Source organism: Vanacampus margaritifer, chromosome 6 (genome assembly GCF_051991255.1).
Source record: "Vanacampus margaritifer isolate UIUO_Vmar chromosome 6, RoL_Vmar_1.0, whole genome shotgun sequence".
NCBI classification, from domain to species: domain Eukaryota; kingdom Metazoa; phylum Chordata; class Actinopteri; order Syngnathiformes; family Syngnathidae; genus Vanacampus; species Vanacampus margaritifer.
The window spans coordinates 18,030,444-18,051,225 of NC_135437.1; the positions used below are offsets into that span (position 1 = coordinate 18,030,444).

Sequence of the window (20,782 nt, forward strand, 5' to 3'; positions counted from 1 at the left end):
TGAACATCTGCTCAACTAAAGATCCACCCACATCCACCAGCATCCAGCAAATTGTATATCTGGTGCAATGGGGGTCAACTAAGAGGAGCCGGACTGACTGTTAAATTATGCATGACGACTGAACAAACCTTAAGAACGCATTTTTCAGCCGGGCCGGATGAGCCATATCACACAGAGAGGCAGCATGTTAGGGATGCTGCCATGCTTAGTTAAGAACTCCCATGCACAGGATTCCTTTCCATGTCAATGGGTTGCCATAGCAACTCGGGTTTTGGATCGTTCACAGATCAGGTGGCTTTTGTTGCAAAGAAAATAGATAAACAGAGCAGTTAATCAATGATGTGCTGGACTTCCTCTACGGTTCTCGCAATGATCGCGTAACATCTCGTCAGGAGTGGGATGCGCCCACTGGACACTTTATTGGGCACACCTGCGCAATCTAATGAGATCCAAAAGTTGCACCACCGTTCATATTTCATTGAGCAAATGCTTTCAGATTGATCCAGTTGCTTATCCTTTTACTATATTGTCATTTTCTGTTATTGCTGGCTGCTAATGTGACCCGAGCAAAACAATATTGATTCCCCGAAAGCGAAAAAACTATTTAACAGAGATCTCTTCTTTCCAGTCATGCTCTATCTTCTGTAGTTTTGCTGTGTAAATAATTACGTTTGTTAGCCAAGCTGAGGTCAAAAAGCACAATGTAGGATCCTATTAGTGATCCTATTAACTCATTCACTGCCATTGACGGCTATAGACGTCAAAAGTTCATTTTAACTATTTCTATTAGTTTAACATGTTTTCCAAATTTTTTTATTGTACATTTAGAACAGATATAATATTTCTGATTAATCATGAGTTAACTATTGAAGTCATGGGATTAATTATGATTACAAAATTAATCGCCTAACGGCCCTAATTTATTATATTTTCTTTTTTCTTTAAAAAAATAAAAGATAATAAAAAATAAAAAACAAAACTTAAAAAAAGATGATTAAAAATGAGGGGCGCAGGCGATAATTTTTTTTCGTAATTAATCGCATGACTTCACTAGTTAACTCACGATTAATCACAAATTTTATATCTGTTTTCATACTCTTGTTAACAAAAGTGGAAAAAAGTGTTAAACTATTAAACTAATGAATTTTTGACGTCAATGGCAGTGAATGAGTTAATGATTTGTAACATCTCTCCACTAACCTTTCGCCGGCCCTCGAGTCTCTGACCAAAGCCACGCCCCTCACTGACATGCATAAGATGCACACTGCGAATTAAAAAAAAACCCGTTAGCCACGGTTGCTACGCTGCTAGCATGACTTATTCATAATGGAGTGCTAAACTATGATGCTAAATGTGCATTGTCAGGCATAAATTTCATGAAAACTGCTATGTCTTCGATGATCATCTCGGGATCTGTCCAATCGCTTCATTGCATCAATTTTTCTTACAGCGCCTTGATCAAACCCACCAAAACATTAAAACCACAACGTCACCACCTCAGAACTGATCTAAAGTCTAATCTACTTTTGTCACCAAATTGGCAGCTGCACCGGGGGTGGGGTGGGGGGGGTCGTAGAAAACGTCCTCGGTCTACCAAATACCCAAACATGGTAACTAGACTTGTGAAGATGACATTGCACATGTTTTTACACTGAATTGACGTGTGCCTGTTTACAAAAAATAGGGCTCAACAGTGTTTTTTTTATTTAATGGCAAACTGATCCTTCAAGTATAGCTGAGGAAGAAGAAAAACGTTTTAGAATGACTTTAACACTCCAAGCTGGACATCAAGAGCGTGGTGGCACTTACACCCCCCCATAGTGCGTTTTATACAAACAAAAGGCGGAGGGACTGGATCATTAGGCGCAGCCGTCTGCGCAGCCGGGCCGCTCGGTCGGTGCTTGAGTGAGAGGTTCTCCATCTCACAGGGGAAGTCTGGGGGGGAAACAAGCCCGCAGGCAAAATGATCCTCAGTTCCATTCTCTTGTAACCTGATTACGCTAACGAGCTTAGCGACTGGTGGACGCACAGCGCACAAACATTCCGCATTCACTCACTCTCAGCTAAAAGCACGGCTCGCCATCATGCCTCTGACCATGTGTATAGCAAAGTCAATCAATTTTTCAAACCATCTTTAAGTCATTCACTGCCATTGACGGCTATAGACGTCAAACATTCATTTAAACTATTTCTTTTAGTTTAACATTTTTTTCCCACTTTTGTTAACAATAGTATGAAAACCTAGAATTTTTTTTTTAGAAATACATATATAAAATGTGTGATTAATTAAAAATTTTAATCGCCTGACGCGACTTAAAGATTATGAAAAATTCAGGGCGTCAGGCAATTAAATTTTTTTTTATCGGAATTAATCGCATGTTAATTACCATCAGAAATTTAAATCGCCTGACACGATTTAAAAAAAGAAAAGATTATTACAAATTAGGGACATCAGGCGATTAATATTTTTAATTGTAATTAATTGCATGACTTCACTAATTAACTCACAATTAATCCCAAAAATTATATCTGTTCTAAATGTACAATAAAAAAAATAGAAGTAGAAAACATTTTAAACTAACAAAAATAGTTTAAATAAATTGTTGACGTCAATAGCCGTCAATGGCAGTGAACGAGTTAAGCTAAATGTAATGCAATAAAAAAAATAAAAAAAATAAAATGCATCGCCATTATTCTGGACAATCCAATGCATTTTAGTGGAAAATGACGTGAATTAATTCAAACCGTGTATTTACACACAACACCGTAATCCCCCAATGACATGCCATCGACAAAGACGTTTATTCAAACAAAAATGTCTTCACTCTCCACACAGAGAAGTCAAAGGAGAAAGGCCTTCTCAAGGTCAGTCCTATTGCGGTGAAGGGGGGAGGGGGGGGGACGACGCTGCTTTTTCACTCGCGCCCACCAACCCACTCACGTTGCTCTCAATGCTTGGATCGATTGTATAGCGAGGGTGACAAGACAGCATCGACGGGCACCGTGCAATAATAAAGACCTCCAACCATTTTCCTATGATTTAACCCAGTAATGTTCCAGTAAAATGAGACTCAAGAGCTTTTAAAACGACCCAATTGTTTTTAGTGGCCCATTTAATGCATCTGTCTGTTTCATGCTTGACAGGATTAATGAAGCACAACTACAGTGCTGGTGGCCTGCCTGCAGAGTGCCACAGTCATGTGAAACAAGTCATGCTGAATGAGATGCAACAAACATTAGGAGCAGGTCCCCGATACGTAGTTGAAATTATTTTTTCGGCGCATGGAAGGGAAGCGTGTGGTGTAGTGTGGATAAGTCATTCATATTGATTAAAAGACAAAATTGTAGCTTGTGAAAAAATATGTAAACGTCATTTTCTCATAGATTTTGCAACTAACGTGAAGCATGTAGTAATCAGTTCAAACATCAGTTTCTATCAATTACAATGACATGTCCGGTTTTTAAATATTTTTCTTTTCTTTGGTCCTTCCTCGGGTCTCCTGACGGCCTCACGACTCTGGCTGGAAGTGTTCGGTTTAGGTGAACGGTATGGGATTTTTTTTAATAGGTTTTAGGTGAACTAATGAATACACACACACGCACATACACATACTCACCCACATACAAAATAAAAAAATAATAAAAAAAAGAGCGCAATGATGATGACATGTCAAATCGGTAAAAATTACCGAATGAACAATACTGGGCTCTCCATAAAAAAATAAAAAATAAAAATTCTGGTGCATTAAAAAGACTGGAAAAGAGGACTGTAATACTTTTTTGCTTTGGATTGCGAGCAAAAGTTCGAGACAGGCACAGGTACGATTGCAGGGAACTCAATTCAACTCACCTAACAAATTTGGCTGATTGTGAACACATCTTCAAAAAAGAGCCTTCAAGCTGTTTGATGCCACTGCTCGTCATATGATATTTATCCTCTGTGAAAAACGACTTACAGAGATAGTTTTCAATCACGTGTTTGCCAGTTGGGCATGCAGTATTGTATTCTATATTCAAACTCTCATTAAGCACAAAAAAACAACATGGCAGCCTCCAACATTGCCGGTGCGTGATGCACTGATCTGTATATATTACTGGATAGCTGATAAGCCAAGACTTTTGAAGCCGCCAAATGTTTCTCGGCATACAATCCTATTTACAGTATCGAAATTGGAGAGACCTATATATTTATATATATATATATATAATAATAATAATATATATATATATATATATATATTTAAAAAATATATAATAATATATATATATATATATATATATATATATATATATTATATATATATATATATATATATATATATATATATATATATATATATATTTAAAAAATATATAATAATATATATATATATATATATATATATATATATATATTATATATATATATAGATATACATATTAGGGGTGTGCCAAAAAATAAATTCTCATAAGAATCGCGATTCTCATTTAGTACGATCCAGAATCGATTTTAAATGTCCCAAAATCAATTTTATTTAAATTATTTTATACTGTCTTGCCTTTGTCTGTGTGTGCCTTTATTTGGAGCGCTGTTCATGTTGTACCCGGTTTGGCCACTGAGAGGCAGTGTGGTTCCACGCGGTCTAATACACTGTTAAGTTGTAGCCACATTAGAGAGTAGAAGGAAAAAGTCACGATCAAGTTATTCCAATAAGTTTTTTTTTTTTCCAGCGTTCTTTTGAGTGATAAAAGTGCCACGAATAGCGTGCTAATTAGCATTAGCGAGTCAGACTGAATTAGATCATTACGATTCCTTGCACATCTATAGATTGAAGCAAAAATCATTGTCAATCAAATCATTTTGAATCAAAAATTGTTCTTAATCAAAAATCGATTCTGAATCGAATCGCAGGCCCAAAAATCGGAATCGAATCGTGAGACATTCAAAGATTCCCACCCCTAATATACATATATATATATATATATATATATTATTATTTTTAAATATACAGCCATGTCAGATACACTTGAGCACTTGGACCTGTAGTGTAAATCCAGCTGTGGTGGACTTTGATGGGTCCGTTTTGAACACTAATTGATTGAGAAAAGGTCCCGAGCTCACAGTCGAATTGACTTAAGTTTGTATCATTACCTGTTTTGTTGTGCTACCCCTGTTAGGAATTAAATGTCCACACAGCGTACACTGGATGAGCACATATTTTGAAGGAAAGGCCAAAGCAAGCATGCAGTCAGGCTCAGAATTTAGTTAGCCCTGCTCAGTTCTATAATAACTGGACAAGCCATCAATTACATCAGTGCAGGTCTCTGACAAGGCCGGGCATCATCTGGCAGGACCGCCTGTAGCAAGGAACCAACTTGCCAGCGTCTACATGTCGCTCAAGTTAACAAGACAAAAACATACACTTTCCAAAGATCTTTGAGAAGCAATAAAGACAGCAGCATTGACTGCTGCCTCGGCTTTAACGTCGATCTAACGGTGAGAATGGATACACAGCTGTGGCTATCCAGCTTCTTTTAATCTCTCCTTTTTATGGCATCATCATGTAATCAAGAGCCACCCACCCAGGGAGCAGCAAAAAAGAAAAAGAAAAAAAAAAGAGTGCCGGAAAATGAAATCATTGTTGTGTGTCCTCACTGGGTGTTATTTCATGGCATGGCATGGGCACAGCAGATGTAGCTGTAAAGCAGATTTATGAAAGCACGACACTGAAAACAGCACAGACGAACGTAAAAGGTTCGTAGTGGCCGATGACGGCAGAGATATTTTTCTTATTGCTGTAGATTGACGTTAACCGATTACTATGATATGCATGGCATGGATCACGAAGACAATCTTTGCAATGTGAAACAAAAATAAAAATCAATCCCAACTGCTACTTGATGTTCACGGCGTTGATTGGTTTACGCTTTTTAGTATGCTCCTCCAACAGTCTCGTGATACATAATGAATGACGATGAATTTTGTATATGAGGCGGAACAATTACATAAAACGTGTTTGATTTCATTAATTGACAGTTTTCACCATGCTCCTCATCTCGGAGGAATGACATTTAGCAGTAGTTGTCAGATAAAAGGCCGTTATTCTAAATGTGCCTATAACCTGTTACAAGATAACTGGAAAATAAGTGTGTTTTTTTCCCTGAAAAAAAAAAAATCTAAATAACCTTGTGGCATTTTTGTGATTATTTATTTTGAAACTGAATCACTAAGCAACAGCAAAACATCTTCCCAATACCCAACTTTAAGCACAAATGTATGACATCACGCATGAGACGATGCTGACTTTAGGTTGACACGTTTTCTGGCATATTCAAGTAACGTGTCAAAGTGCCTTCTTGAATAACTGCTGCAGATTTTACATGGGGCAAATGTCGAGTGAGTTTCTATATATGCATTAGGCTTGAACAGTTTTTCTCAGGAGCAGTTTTCTATGCGCATTCGCCAAACCCTTCTTTATTGAAAACTAAAATGTGATTATTATTTTTTTCAAATTCAAGTAGTAGCTAGTAGGGCTCGGTTTTAAAAAATAATTTTAAAAAATCGATTAATCAATATCGAATTGATTTTGCTTTTCGAGCCTGATCGATTCATAAAACCATGAATTGATTATTTTAATACAGTATCACTTTCCCCCCCATAAATTCATAAGAAAATAGAATTTTATATGCCATTTTTTTATCTTAAGGTTTTCTTGAAATTTACTGTTTGCATAAATTTAAAAGTATTTTCAAGACAACTCATTATCTTTTTAATTCATATTTACAATGATTGAATTAGAATTATGAACATATTTCTCATCCTTGCCGAAGTCAATGTTTGTGTGACACTTAAGTGATTACTGCATCTTACTTTCATTAATAAACTAAATCATTTAACCAGTTACCGCGTCTGCAAAATTTTATTTGGAATTTAATGTTTGTGGAATTTTTATCATGACTTTGATATTTAACTCATTTGCTCCCAAAAGCGTATAAATACGTTCTATTTTAAATGTTTTAAGTGTCCCAAAGACCTATTCATACATTTTTTATGTTTGTTTTTTATACAGAAGGCTTTGATGCAGCCTCTCAACTGCAAAGAACGGGTGAAGAAATTGTAGTTATCCCACAAATGGTTAGCAGGTGGCAGCAAAGCAAAAATATATCAACCAGGGCTATGTTGAAAAAAAACAACTAAATTACTCCCAATTCTAAATAATGATGAAACTTAGTTATATTCTAATGCTAATTCCTGCAAAATAGAATATATATATATATATATGGTCCATGTTGTTATAGCAATAGAACACAAAATCATTGGGCCTTGCAAAATCAGTCAAAATCCAGTAAAACATCGGGAGTGAAGGGGATTGCTTCTGTGAAAATGGCTTGGAGTGAATGAGTTTTAAAATGAACTGATGATCCATAATTAATCAATATCCTATTGAAGCGAAGTGAATCCCCAAAAATCTAATCTGAATCGAACTGAACTCTTGTGAATCGAAACCAAATCGACTGAGGAAATTTCAATCGATACCCAGCCCTAATAAATAGTTTAATTGCTCAACTTGGCATTGCAAATCACCCAGGGGCAACAGATACAATGAAAACAGCAGAGGCCTTAGATTGGAGCCCTGTGGAACACCATACAGTCCATTAGACATGTGAATTGCACATATTTGTTTGGCCACTTTCTTTTTTGCAAAGTAAAAATTCATTTAAGGGTCACCTAACAGCATAGGTTGGCTACAAGAAAGACACCTGCCTCATGTGCTTGCTGAAAACCCCCCCCAGTGATTCCAAATGATTCGTTGTGCTTTCTCTGGGGACAGGAGGCGGATGTGTAATTCTATTAGTCCTATATGGTTCATCTCCAGAGGGAGCTGACATCTATATCATTGAAACATGCAGGATGTGCAGGCCTTGTATAGGCACATTAGTTGTTGGCATAAATCATTACCGCTGTTGCTTTACATTTAGAGATAACCTCGTTCACAAAAAAAATCGTTTTGGGGAATTTAAAAGCCAGCAACGGTGAGCGGTTTGTGCAGAAGCGATTGTGTCGAGGGGGTTGTCACCGCAAATTTGCATGCAGGTCACCTTTACATTGCAGGCCATCCTCAATGATTTTTGTCCCTCCCTTGAGTGAGGAATGCATAATATTTGACACAGGGCTGAATAGTGATGTGTCCTCTCATCTCTAGTGAGTCACATGTGAAAGTGTAAAGTGCATTACTTGTACAGTATGGGAATTAACTCATTCACTGCCATTGATGGCTATAGACGTAAAAAAATCATTTGAACTATTTCTATTTTTATTTCATTTTAAATGTCCACTTTTGCTAATAGTACGAAAACCTAGAAATAAAATTTGTGGTTAATTGTTAGTTAACTAGTGAAGTCATGTGATTAATTACAATAAAAAACAGGCCTAATTTAAAAAAATAAAAATAAGGGGCGTTTAATCATAATTAATCGCTTGATAATTTTATATCTGTAATAAATGTACAATAAAAAAAATCTAGGTTTTCATAAAAACTAATAGAAACAGTTCACATGATTTTTTGACGTCTATAGTCGTCAATGGCAGTGAATGAGTTAAAGACCAGTTTGCATCAAAACCCATATTAAAATGTTGTTTTTTTTCCAAAAATGACTGTGAAAGGCACATTCACTTCCCCCCAAAACGCACCCGACGGGCTCGTTTGCGTGCCTCTCACATCACTGCAACGTATCATCAAGGGAGACGAGCCCGCAAAATCGCTTGCTAGTGGATTGTGCTCGTAAAATAATTGTGCTTGATTTTTGCTTTTGCAGCACTTTGGCCTCAAATGTTTCACTTCCAAACCTTCGTAGTGGCTTCTCTCTCTTGAGATACATTATTATTTATCCTGACAATGGCGAGGCACCAAGAAATAAATACAAACAGTAATAAATATAGCGCATTTGTCCCAATATCAGCTCTTATCTGAGATCACATGCCAGCGATTATGCTAGTAATGGAATAATAACGCCATTAATCCCTAATGTGACAGCACAGCATTTGATACCGGATCCAAACACACTGAAAAAATGTCTCAGGAAATGTATAATCAGCCACTTCAAACAGAAAGCGAGGGGGCTGTTTTTAAAAACATTTGACCCCAGACAAAGGAGGGAGCAGCAAACAGCTGTCAAATTGGGACAGCAGAGAAAAACGATAATATGGCCAACATTTTGAAGATTCGTCACTTTAAGCAGAAGAAAATAGAACATGAAATAATGTCGACAACCAGGAATATAATATGTATATGTATACAGCAAGATAGATTTTTATAATGCCATATCAGTTGGATACAATAAGTGCCTCCCAGTCTCATTTTCCCCCCTCTTAGCAGCGCTTTAAAGAGACACAACAAATTCCCCATGAGAAAGCACTTGGCAGGAGTGGGAAGAAAAACTCCCCTTTTGAAAAAATAAAATAACTTGAGCAGAACCAGACGTGGGGTGGGGCAGCTATCTGCCTCAAGTGGCTAGGTTTCAAAATAGCTCCAATAGCTTTAGCATTAATAGCTAACCATTGGACAGAAGAAAAAAAATCTATACTTTGATTAACTCATTCACTGCCATTGACGGCTATAAATGTCAAAAATTCATTTTAATTATTTCTATTAGTTTAACGTTTTTCCCACTTTTCTTAACAAGAGTATGAAAACCTAGAATTTTTTATTGTACATTTAGAACCGATATGAAATTTGTGAACAATTGCAAGTTAACTACTGAAGTCATGCAATTAATTACAATTTTAAAACATGTAATCGCCTGACGCCCTGAATTTTTTATAATATTTTCTTTCCCTTTTTTTTTTTTTTTTTTTACTTCATTCACTGCCGTTGGCGGCTATAAACGTCAAAAATGAATTTGAACTATTTGTATTAGTTGATTTTTTTCCCCACTTTTGTTTACAAGAGTGTGAAAACCTAGAATTTTTTTTATTGTTCATTTAGAACATATATAAAATTTGTGATTAATCGTGAGTTAACTAGAAGTCATGCAATTAATTACAATTTTAAAACATGTAATCGCCTGACGCCCTGAATTTTTAATAATATTTTCTTTCCCTTTTTTTTTTTACTTCATTCACTGCCGTTGGCGGCTATAAACGTCAAAAATGAATTTGAACTATTTGTATTAGTTGATTTTTTTCCCCACTTTTGTTTACAAGAGTGTGAAAACCTAGAATTTTTTTTATTGTTCATTTAGAACATATATAAAATTTGTGATTAATCGTGAGTTAACTAGAAGTCATGCGATTAATTACAATTTTAAAACATGTAATCGCCTGACGCCCTGAATTTTTTATAATATTTTCTTTCTTTTTTTTTTTTTTTTTTTTTTACTTCATTCACTGCTGTTGGCGGCTATAAACGTCAAAAATTAATTTGAACTATTTGTATTAGTTGATTTTTTCCCCCACTTTTGTTTACAAGAGTGTGAAAACCTAGATTTTTTTTTATTGTTCATTTAGAACATATATAAAATTTGTGATTAATCGTGAGTTAACTAGAAGTCATGCGATTAATTACAATTTAAAAAAATGTATCGCCTCTTGCCCCTAATTTTTAATAATCTTTTTTTTTTTTATGAATTTATGGCAGTGAATGAGTTAATGCTGGTTGAGACCACACATCCAACACCATATTCCTCAATGACACCAACTACAATAAGTTTATTTCAGTACCTTGTTATTTCAAACTGCAAAAAAACAATGAACAACTACTGTTGATATGCTGAAATCAGACAATTTGGACAATCTAAATTTAAAAAATGATTAAAATAGTTGTCGATTCATTTGATAACCGATTAATCGATTAATTTCGACAGCTGTACTCCATGTATGGCAATACTTGTGTACACAAACTTGCACTGCGGATAGACAATCCATTTAGGACACTTCCAGGATAATGTATCATCTTACACAGAATCCCGTCCGCCCTTGTTGTGCAACGTTGAAAAGGCGATGCATCATTAGAACAATGAGCACTTGAGGTGACGCCTCGCTGACATCCAGCAAACAACCCAGAAATAAAGATGAAATACTTGTACCTAAACACCCGCACGACCACCGGTTTGAATGTTTGTTTGTTTTTTACAGCGTGAATCACTATCGCCAAAGAATAGCCGAGGAGGAGAAATTAGAGCACATAATGGAAGGGGAAACAAAGATGTCTATTTTCGTCCATGTTTTATTGTAATCCAGAACGTCTTTTCTGTGATACGTTTCATCGATCTGAAAGCATGCTGACCGCTGGAGTGCAATTATATGCTTATAAAAAAAGAACCGCGAGAGAAGCATCTCTTTCGACAGTGTTGATGTTGTACAATGTTGACTTCTGGGGTCTAACACGCTTACGGGAAATTGAAACATGACATTTATATTCAGCTCTCGTAAAAACACTCTGATTGTATATATAAGCAAGGCCTGTCAAAAATAAGTATTTGGTTCAATCGAACCAGGTGACCTTTTACTCCGCTAAGGATTTAAGAACGGATGCAGCACACAACCTAGAAACGCGACGTGAAATCTGAAGATAAGGTCATCTCATTTACAAGGTCAGATTAACGTTGGAAGATTAACAGATGGTAGCTTTGTATGAGAACAAGCTGCGGTATAATTCACAAATCCTCTTGTTTTTGCTCACCAAAGCGCTGTTCGGCGGTGTTGATAGATGGAATGGATAGTGTAAAATACACAAACAGCTTTTCAAGAAATACAGCTGTACAGGAAACAAAACTAGCGCCATTTGATAATGTAATGCAAATGAGAAAAAGCCCCCTAAACTCTTAATTGATACCATTAACACCGGCATGCTTTCTGACAGTGTTCAGCAAAATAATGACATTACTGAGCCAATTTAAATAGGAGTGCTTCATTAAAAAAAAAAAAAGTACTGTAATTAAACCTGCTATTTTGGCATTTATTTAAAAAGGTTGTATTTTTTCAATGATGGCATATTTTGGTTAATGTTTGTGTTAATGACCTGTTGAGTGATCAATTGACCGCAGTGTGTCTAGCTTCACCCACGAGTGCCAAAAAGTGATATTTGAAGGATCTGTTATTTCAGTAGAAAGGAATTGCATACAAATCATACCAAACCAATCAACCTGTAGTGATTCTTAAGACACTTTCTCTTTCTTATTCAGCATCTCCAGAAGATATCTCATGTCACATCATCTGTGTTGTTTATGTCCCGAGAAGCTGCGTCACTGATGGGCCATACTCGCTTCATTTGAAAAGAAAAATGTACCGTTCCTGTCGCTAACATCCAACATGAAACACTAATGCCACCTAGTAGCAGAAAAATTCCTTCAACACAAATCTGACTCAATGTTTTACACCAATTTTAACTTTTATATGTTTCATATAATTTTATGAATGACTTTACAATTACTGTATCGCTGAACTAAAAGATAAAACAATATTTTGTATTAGGTAAACATAATTTGTCCACTTTTGTTACTAAACAAGAGTATTCAAAACTTGACAAAAATATTTCATTGAACATTTAGAACAAATATGAAATATGCGATTAATTAAAAAATATATATATAATTTTTTTTTTTAATTATAAAAAAAAAAAAAATTATAAAAAAAATAATTATAAAAAAAAACAGAGAGAGCAATGATGATGACATGTCAAATCAGTAAAATTACCGAATGAACAATACTGAGCTCTCCAGAAAAAAAAAGAAATACAGTATGCGATTAATTGCAAGTTAATTCTGGAAATCATGCCATTAATTACAATAACAAGCCCTAATAGAGTATGGACTGGTGCATTCTCCAGCAATGGTGTGTTATCTTTCTCTGCAGTTTTTTTTATTTTTATTTTATATATAGTAATCTATTAGTATTATACATAATACAATAGACACAGAAGAAGGGAAGAATTGCACATGAGACTGTATTGCTCTTCAATATACAATGACAAAGTATTCCTTTTTAAGGCACAACACATGCAAACAATCCAAAACAAGACTACAGTGGCTGATTTGAAACACATTTCAAAAAATAACCAGCATATCGATGCAGAATTGCCAGGCACTTTGCAGAAAGTGATGCTCTAAAAGGTGGCAGCGGTCAAGAAAAGAACGAAGGCCACACCGATAAACATTAGCAACCCAGGACAACTTCTTCCATCTCCAAAACCATCGTAATAAATGTAATTCCAGATACTGATCCACTGAGGCTAAGTAGTCACTTCACCCTGAACAAGGTCACGGCGCAGATGATGAGCCGCCTATACAAGGCTAAAGTAACACAATCACCATACAGTACATTAGAGCAGTCTGCGGGCCGGTAATGAATCATTTGACTGAGAAAGTGTCAGAGCGCTCCGCAGTTATTGTGCGAGCATCACATCGCGGTGACACTACAGCGCGTTCTCTCTCTCAGTCGGCCGCACTCGCAGCTTCCGTGACATCCCAGTCCAAGACGGCGGGGGGAACTCCGGCGACACTCCTGAGACCTCCACCTTCCTTTCCAGCTGCCACACAAAAAGCCTAACAGACCCTGAATTCACATTGACGTCAAAATATTGGCCTGTCATTTTTCACAAGACATGCTGGGCTGTTCCATTCTATGACAATATTATATATTTTTCTCCCATCTCAAAAAAATTGTGTGTTTAAGTGACTTGCTGTGCTGAGCGCGGTCAGCTATATTCGGCTGTGACTAATAACTATTGATCAATCCTGCCCTTGCCACCAACCTTTGACACATGGAGTATTCCTCAGAGACGCCGTGAAAACTTTTGGCATGCTAATGAAAGGGGCAAGCCCGTCATAGCCTTAGCCAGAACATACTTTTGAAATACAGGTATTTGGAATTGCACTCCTTAAAGTAAAAGTCAACCTTAAACATTTCTTGACAATAATATGTTATATGTGACCTCACTAGTCTAAACATGACATTCTGATTAATATAATTTTTGGGGGAATATGAGTTAAGAAGCAAAACCCAGCTGTTTTTATCCATCTCAGGGGGCGGCCATTTTGCCAGTTGCTGTCGACTGAAGATGACATCACAGTTGCTCAGGGCTCAGGTAACGCCCAATCACAGCTCCACTGTTTTCTGAAGCTGAGCTGTGATTGGTTGTTACCTGAGACCTGAGCAACCAATCACAGCTCAGCTTCAGAAAACAGCTGAGCTGTGATTGGTTGTTACCTGAGCAACTGTGATGTCATCTTCAGTCAATGTCACTGAAGATGACATCACAGTTGCTTCAGTCAACAGCAAGTGGTAAAATGGCCACTTTTTTGCCACTTGCTGTCGACTGAAGATGACATCACAGTTGCTTAGGGCTCAGGCAACGACCAATCACAGCTCAACTGTTTTCTGAAGCTGAGCTGTGATTGGTTGTTACCTGAGCCCTGAGCAACCAATTACAGCTCAGCTTCAGAAAACAGTTGAGCTGTGATTGGTTGTTACCTGAGCAACTGTGATGTCATCTTCAGTCGACAGCAACTGGCAAAAAAGTGGCCATTTTACCACTTGCTGTCGACTGAAGATGACATCACAGTTGCTTAGGGCTCAGGCAATGACCAATCACAGCTCAACTGTTTTCTGAAGCTGCGACGTTAATATTACGTTATTGGAATATGAGTTATGAAGCAAAATCCAGCCGTTTTTATCCATCTCAGGAGGCAGCCATTTTGCCACTTGCTGTCAACTGAAGATGACATCACAGTTCAACTGTGATGTCATCTTCAGTTGACAGCAAGTGGCAAAAAAGTGGCCATTTTGCCACTTGCTGTCAACTGAAGATGACATCACAGTTAATTAGGCCTCAGGCAACGACCAATCACAGCTCAGCTTCAGAAAACAGTTGAGCTGTGATTGGTCGTTGCCTGAGCCCTGAGCAACTGTGATGTCATCTTCAGTCGACAGCAAGTGGCAAAATGGCTGCCTCCTGAGATGGATAAAAACGGCTGGATTTTGCTTCATAACTCATATTCCAATAACGTAATATTAACCAGAATACCATATTTAGACTAGTGGGGACTGCATAGAACATATTATTGTCTAATATAAAATTAGCTTGATTTCCTCTTTAATTTAGAATTACCGGTAATAAACAATTCAGTGACCTTTAGAGAGTAACAAAGAATAAAAGCTTTTCAACATTAGTAGGGTCATTATTCACAAAGCAATCACTATATTGGAATAAAAAACACCAGGTGATTAAATGTTCAATGGATTGTGTGACTAACAAGACCTGCAGCGGCGGTTTGAGCAGAAAAAGAAAAACACAATGAGAAGGTATTGACTCAAACACAAAAGCATACATTACATCCCCAAGTGCAAATGACATGGCCGACATCCCTCTTATTTGCAATCATTCAATTTGGACAACACAAACATGTCGGAGAAAAAAGAGCTTTGGTTCCGTCACCCCGTGCAGCCACCACCCCCACCCCCCCTCAGGCTATCACATGATCTTCAGCAGACATCACATGATTTGTAATGCTGATAATCGGTTTGCTTCAAGGTGCATACTCCTGTCTTCAATCCAATGCATCCTCATTTAGCAAATGAAATACATTAAAAGCACATTTCTACACTTTCAAATTCAAATTTACATATCAATAAATGATAGCTTAATTAATAGAACACTGCCATGATTTATACCGCATCAACTCTCTTGGCTAAATCGTAATCAACCGTGCAATGAACTTAATGAAATTATCCCACCGTTTAGTTAAAAGCACAAATATTTCTGCAAATATTTATAGCTGAGAGCATCCTGGCATGAAAAAAAGCTATTTATTTAAGCCGACATCTGGCGCTGGGGGAACCTTCAGTAATGTGCATTAGCTGTGAGGCTGCTAACCCACTTTAGACCCACGCACGGCCCCGTGTGTCCAGGACGGACGGCGCAGTCGAAAACCTGTCGTCTCGTACTCGCGCTGGGGTCCCATCTGACCTGCTGACGAGAAGCGCCACGGGCTGGGCCAGTGCCGCTGACCTGAACCGCACCGCGCTTGCATCGACTGACCTACTTCTTGCCAATGCAATGCTAGCCTTGCGACGTCGTTTCAGATGCCATGTGTGGTAAACATCTGGAACCACTGGCACTTTTTTAAGGGGCGGTGTCTTCACATTTTGTCGTTGACCTTGTGCATAAATCATATAAAAAGATGGTGTATTGTTGGTGACGTTATTCCAAATAATGTATTTTTGTTCAACTATCTATGCCAGTGATGGCTAGCGACAGGAAGAACATCGGAAATCGATTCTGAATCGAATCGCGCACCCAAAAATAAGAATCGAATCGAATCGTGAGACATTCATCCAATTTTCAAAAATTCCGAAAATAAACCTGAATGAAAACGCTAGAAATTTGGGGTGGGGGATGGAGCCTAAAATTTGAAAAAGAGTTCTTATGGTTGGATGGCATGAATTTTTCAGTGTATCGACAAAAGTAAAATGCTAATTTTAGCTATACACTGTAAAAAAATAAAATAAAAGTAGGCAGTTTTACGATGGCGTATTAGGGCCACGTATAAATATATATATTTTTAGTGGGTAGGGACAATATTCAGAGAAAAAAAGTTTCTGAGTTTTTTCTTTCAAATCTGCCACTTATAAAGTCGCAAATTTACAAAGTTTTTTTCTCTCTCCAAAATTAACGTTAATTACATAAAAACGTAGAGCGTATGTTTACATGCACTCTAAAAGCAGTTGCATCAAAAATAACCCAACTATGGGTCAAAAATGGACCGATCCTCTACTTGGGTTGATTTGACCCGACTTTGAGTCAAGAAATGGGTCTTTTAGCGTAAAACAACTCACAAATATTTGTCAGATCCTTTACTTGGGGTCAAAAAATTGGGTCATTTTGTATAAAACAACCCAGAAAGTTGGGTCAAATTGACCCATTATGTGGATCAGTCCAATTTTGATCCATAGTTGGGTTACTTTTGACCCAACTGTTTTTAGAGTGTTGAAGTCAAATTTGGGTTTGTTTAGTTCCACTCGAGGCTTTTTGTGTGTGTGTAAATACAACCCTTCCAAACCCGTATATTGGCAATATTTGGGTTTTGAAAGGAATCTTGGTCTACAGTACACAAATTACTCGTATGCGTGGCGGCCATCTTACGTTGCCACTAAACATTAAACGACTCCAACTTGAACACATTGATTTCTCCATAGCGTTTTCACATTATTTCCTGTCTCTAAGGAAAAAAATGACACTAAGACCTGTAAGGACCCCCCGAGCTGTCTTCACCTGCCTGCGCGGGTTCCCAATTATCTCTTGGCTAAAACGGTTTATATGTATATATATAGTGAAAACTCAGACCGTTTTATTTGTTTATAGCACTTTTTGTAGGTCAGGTAGGGGACATGTTCTATTCTATTTAACCCTGGAGAACCCAAGAACCCTTTTCTTCTTTGGAAAATTATGAATTATACATTAAATGACTGCTATAAGTTCACTGAACACCAAAATATATGTTTTTTTCAATTTTAACCCTTTTTTTTTAACTAGCTCAGAGTTGCTAATTTATCAATATATATATATATAAAACATACTCCTAGGCATTCTGCAACATGATATGAAATAGATTAACAAAAAACAAACAATTTTACCATCTGATGGTTTGCTTAGAAGATGGTTTTGTTTGGATTGATTTCCAGCTTAACAAAACAGCATGTTGCCAGCCATCTTGTCACCACCACTCTGGCTCATGTAAGTGCAATATTCATCCACTAGATGGCCCTATGCAGGGGTCAGAAGTGGCACTCTGGACTTTTGAAGTTAAATTTGTATATATAAAAAAAGGTCTTTGTTATTTGAGTAGCAGAATTTATAGGGGCCAAATTTGACCCCGTTGTTTCTCCAGGGTTAAATAAGAATAATAATAATTGAATATGCTTTAATTTAAATTTTAGCACAATCCAACATCTTCAATTACAAACGTGACCACACTTAAAACCTGAAAGTCGAGAGAGGTTGCTAATAAAAAAGAAAATGGCCCGTGTGCAATATATTGACTGCCTGCCACATTCATCTGCTGGGAAATACACAGGAAATCGTGAATTCCGATTGATGGAGCAACGGGAGAGAGAGAGTGGCAGCCTGCGTCCATACATCTAACCGCTGTTGTGTAGAGAAAGCTCTGGAAGAGGGCCAGGCCCTGAAGTGATCACAGAGACAGCAGTGAAAAAAACACCACAGGACGGATCTATTTCAGCCGTAAACATAGAGGCGGGGTCACGTTTGAGTTCCCACCTCCTACACGCTCATGCATTAAATAGGGTTCAACAATCACATTCTCCAGTGACTCCTTTTATATATATATAAAAAAAAAAAAAAAAAAAGCTTACTTCCCACCCTCCAGCTGAATATTCTGAGGAATTCCAACCAGGAATGCGTTCTTGATGACGGAACACCAGTTGAGAGGACAATCACTTTGTAATGAGTGCTGCAGAGGAATGTGAGCTTGCCTTTTCCGACAATAATTCAGTAGAAAATCACGCATCACAACTGGAATATTTTTGTATGATATCATATGGAATTATTTGGATAATAATTCATTGGTGTATGCAAACAACTTCATTTTCAAGAAAGACTCGTGTTAAACTGTACGACGGCGTATTAGGGCCACGCATGATTTTTTTTTTTAGAGCGTGGTGGCAATATTCCGATAAAAAAAAAATCGAAAAGTCGAAAAATTAGCAAATTTTGGAGAAAGAAAAAACTTAAACTAAACTTGTTTTCTCTGAATATTGCCCCTACCCTCTAAAAAATATATATTTATACATGGCCCTAATACGCCGTCGTAAAACTGCCTACTTTTATTTTTTTTACAGTGTATAGCTAAAATGAGCATTTTACTTTTGTCGATACGCTGAAAAATTCATGCCATCCAACCATAAAAACTCGTTTTCAAATTTTAGGCTCCCCCCACCCCGAATTTCTAGCGTTTTCATTTCAGGTTTATTTTCGGAATTTTGGAAAATTCTAATAAAATTAGGTGGATGAAAACTAGGGGTGGGATGGGAATCTTTGAATGTCTCACAATTCGATTCCGATTTTTGGGTGTGTGATTCGATTCAGAATCGATTTTCGATTGAGAAAGATTTTTGATTCAAAATTATTTGATTGACAATGATTTTTGCTTCAATTCATAGAATCGTAATTATCTTCTCCTGTCTTGACTCACTAATGCTAATTAGTGTTCTATTCGCGGCACTTTTATCACTCAAAAGAACGGCTCCACGCTGCAAAAAAACAACTTTTATTGGAATAACTTGATTGTGACTTTTTCCTTATACTCTCTAATGTGGCTACAACTTAACAGTGTATCAGACCGCGTGAAACCCCACTGCCCCTAAGTGGCCAAATCGGGTACAACATGAACAGCGCTCCCAATAAAGGCACACACAAACAAAGGGAAGACAGTATAAAATAAATGAAATACAATCAATTTTGGGACATTTAAAATCGATTCTGAATCGTACTAAATGAGAATCGCGATTCTTACGAGAATCGATTTTTTGGCACACCCCTAGTAAACCTATTGGTAAATGTTGCGGTTGAACATGCTGTCCAACGTCTAAAGTAAAAAACAAGCCATTCCTGGATGCTGACGATTAGTTGAGATTTCAGGTACAAGCACAAAGTACACTTGTATAGTTTAGTTTGGAGGCTTATACTTTCCAAATGACTTGACCTCTGAGGTGTTTGAATTTCATGTGAATTTCCTCTCTGCTGTGACGTCATCTCCTGGATATCCAGGGTCAATTCAAGGATACTAGGACTGTGGGAGAGATGAAAGTCAAAGTGATGCAAGCGAGGAAGCTCACGCTGTCTCAGCAGGATGCAGACAGCTGCGACTCGGGATAGCTTTAAGGCTCCGGATCTCGGGTGGGAGGACCATTTGAGAAAAAGGCTCTCCCTTCAGTGATACTGTAAGTCTGCTGGGTGGAAGCAACCACCCGGTGTAGGAATAAAGTCATGTTGGAGCTTCACGGTAGCACGGTGAAGAAATCTGGCAAAACACACAACCTCTGTTTGAACCTTTTGTTGCTAAAACAATGTCATGTTTTTGCTCCACTCTCAAGCTGCAGTAAGTTAATTAAAGCGCTAATGTACTATCCATCCGTGATCATTATTTTTGCTGGAGTTATAACATTAGGTTTAACTGGACAATAATGCAATGATGTAATATTTTGCCTTGTGCGAGTAGCTGGCATTTAGCTCATTCACTGCCATTCATGGCTATAGACGTCAAAAATTCATTTGAACTATTTCTATTAGTTTAACATTTTTTTCCCACTTTTGTTAACAAGAGTATGAAAACCTGACACCCCTAATTATTATTATTTTTTTTTTATTAGTCAGACGATTAAAATTTTGTAATCACCGGTGGGTGGTGTCTGGTCGGTGCTGGATTTAACTTTCCTTTCTTTGGTCCTTCCTCGGGTCTCCTGATGGCCTCACGACTCTGGCTGGAAGTGTTCGGTTTAGGTGAACGGTATGGGATTTTTTAAGTAGGTTTTAGGTGAACTAATGAATATACACACACTCGCACACACGCACTCACCCACATACAAAAAAGAAAAAAAAAAGAGAGCAATGACGATGTCATGTCAAATCGGTAAAATTACCGAATGAACAATACTGAGCTCTACAAAAAAAATTAAAAAATAAAATACAATTTTGTAATCATAATTAATCGCATGACTTCAATAGTTGACTCACAATTTATCACAATTTTACAATTGCAGTACATTTTTTCTAGGTTTTCATAATAA

The 20,782-nt window shown here is 37.2% G+C and overlaps 1 protein-coding gene across 6 annotated transcripts in view; it reads right to left on the reverse strand.

Annotated features, from left to right (window-relative positions):
- tln2b (talin 2b) overlaps positions 1 to 20,782 on the reverse strand; it is a 119,395-nt gene that overhangs the window by 95,480 nt on the left and 3,133 nt on the right. The window contains exon 2 of one of the 6 annotated variants that reach the window (XM_077567336.1): positions 1,201 to 1,264. The exons of the other annotated variants lie outside the window; for them this stretch is intronic. The gene's annotated coding sequence lies outside the window, so the exon portion shown is untranslated. The remainder of the gene's footprint in view (positions 1 to 1,200; positions 1,265 to 20,782) is intronic. 6 annotated transcript variants of the gene reach the window in all.